The sequence below is a fragment of the Scyliorhinus torazame genome, chromosome 26 (assembly GCF_047496885.1).
Source record: "Scyliorhinus torazame isolate Kashiwa2021f chromosome 26, sScyTor2.1, whole genome shotgun sequence".
Lineage (NCBI taxonomy): Eukaryota > Metazoa > Chordata > Chondrichthyes > Carcharhiniformes > Scyliorhinidae > Scyliorhinus > Scyliorhinus torazame.
The window spans coordinates 23,509,261-23,509,606 of record NC_092732.1 but is presented as its reverse complement, the minus strand read 5'-3'; positions in this window follow the sequence as shown (position 1 = coordinate 23,509,606).

Here is a 346-nt window from a genome sequence, read left to right as displayed (position 1 = left end):
CTGTAATAGTGTGCACAGTTTTGGGTGCCACACTTTAGGAAGATCGTGGAGAGAGTGGGAGTGTGGTAAAGATTGATGAGAATGGTGCCGGGGGTGAGGGCAGATTGGAGAGTTTGGGGCCGTGCTCCTTGGGGAAGAGAAGGTTGGGAGATTAGATAGAGGGTGTTCGATCGTGAAGGGGGGAGGGGGTGGTATCTGAGAGAGAGTCGAGAAGGAGAAACCGTTCCCATTGGTGGAGGGATTGGGAATTGGAGTGGGGGGGGGCAGGGTTAAGGGGATTGGGGAAAGGAGCAACGGAGACAGGAGGAGGAACTCTTTCCCCAACGAGGGGTTAGGGTCTGGAACG